The following is a 1814-nucleotide window of genomic DNA, read 5'->3' as shown; positions in this document are numbered from 1 at the left end:
CTGCCTCCGTGTGCCGTGGAGTCGCTTGAGGCCATGGACGATGTCTGGCTGGCAGAAACCGGGGCACTGCTCTCAGCATTTGCTGAGGCTGCACAGATTACGGGACTTGCTTGGGTATGGCAGGATGCTGTAGATTATGGACATCAAGCTGTGCACTGATCAGGTGGAACCTTTATGTGAAGCTGTGGGAGGAGAAATATTGGAATGGAACCCAGAATAGCTGATGGCCTTTCTTCATGTGATAGCAGGCCTGACATCTGCCCCTGCTCCAGGAGGGCTGCCCGGTCTCGACAAGGCTTTTGAAATGCATGAAAGATGGCACATTGCACTGGGAGAGTTAGGAGAACACATTGGGTGCAGGAAGAGACCAGCAGGCTGTTTCTCTGGGCAGTTGGAGCGAGTGAGTAAAGGGTGGCCATCTGGTTTACGAGCAGTGGCAGCACTGCTATTGCTTGCATAGGAGGCACGATGCCTGACTTTGGGACAGAGATGAGTGGTTCATGTGCTCGATGGGTTGCATCACCCCCAGCCTGGCAGCATCCCCAGAGCAGCAGCAGCTCTCAGACCTGAGGCACTGCCCGAATGCAGGAGAAAAGCCCGGGTCCTGGTCCACCCCACAGCCGACAGCAGCCATGGGGCTGCCCACGTGTCCCAAACACAGCGACATCCCCATGATGACAGAAACACCCCCAGCACGGGCTGCAGCTGCCAGCCTGGCCTCCGCCACGTTGTGTGTTGGAAACGCTGCGCCCGCTGGAATTGAGGCCAGAACCCAGCTCAGCCTGAGCCCCGCAGCCTTAGCTCTGTTCCACATCCCATGGGTCACAGTGGCTGCTCTGTGCCACCCCTGTGGAACCATCACACCTCACAGGGGCTGAGGGCACTCAGGCAGGAGGGCAGCGGCTCTTGCAGCCAGCACAGGGTGAGGGGCCCGGTGCTGGCCGTGCAGCAGGCAGGAAGGATGGCCTCCCTCTGCCTGCTGGCAATGCTCCCCATGCCAGAGACCACAGCCCTGGAGCCACATGGGCTACCCCCACTCCTCCACCCCCACCTTCTCCATAACGCTGTGGTGGATGTTTACAGGCAACTAAGGTCCAGGCCTTTGGGGCAGTCCCTCGGCAGGAACCATTCCAGTGTGCCCTTGTCTCGAGAGCAGGCAGAAGGACACCAACCTGAGGGGGGGTCACATCCCCATGGTGGGCAGGGCCTGGTGTGGCTGAGCTCCTGCAGGAGAGGGGTGGGCTTCTCCCCTGTCAGTGGAGTGAACAATGACGGTTCCTCTGAGCCACCTGTTCTCCAGACTTAAGATTCCCAGTTCTCTCAGCCATCCTTCAAATGACTTGCAGAATTAAACAATAGACCTTTTAATACATTAATTTGTCCTTTGCATCTTTGTCGTTTTCATTTACAGTGCGGTGGGAACATATCCCAGTGCTCCCAAAGCCAAGTGATTCCCAACCTCGGGCCGGCCATCTTCTCTTCAGGAAAGAGAGGAGCCAACAGGCACACATCTCCCCATCTCTGTAGCCTGGGTCACTCTTTGTCTTCTTTGAACAGCACCACGGCTGTATCATACATAAAAGTGTGCTTTTCTGGTACAGCTAGGGAGGAAAGGGAAGGAAAACTCCCTACCTGGACCCTCAGCTCCAGCTGAGAGCTCCCCATTGCTTCAGCCCCTGAGCAATCCTGCTCCATGGAGAAAGAGCTCAGACAGGAGTTAGTCCTTTGCTTATCACACACACACACACATACACACACACACACAAAGGAAAATAAAATAAATAAAATAAAAAAACAAGTGGTCTTTTTTTTAG

General features: G+C 55.4%; 1 protein-coding gene across 1 annotated transcript in view; it reads right to left on the bottom strand.

Annotated features, from left to right (window-relative positions):
* LOC104913129 (PHD finger protein 7-like) overlaps nucleotides 1-1814 on the bottom strand; it is a 7248-nt gene that overhangs the window by 3956 nt on the left and 1478 nt on the right. The gene's annotated exons all lie outside the window — the stretch shown is intronic.

The sequence above is a fragment of the Meleagris gallopavo genome, chromosome 14, assembly GCF_000146605.3.
Source record: "Meleagris gallopavo isolate NT-WF06-2002-E0010 breed Aviagen turkey brand Nicholas breeding stock chromosome 14, Turkey_5.1, whole genome shotgun sequence".
Taxonomy (NCBI): Eukaryota; Metazoa; Chordata; class Aves; order Galliformes; family Phasianidae; genus Meleagris; species Meleagris gallopavo.
Note: the sequence above shows the minus strand (reverse complement) of the source record. Positions and strands in the feature narration are given on the sequence as shown.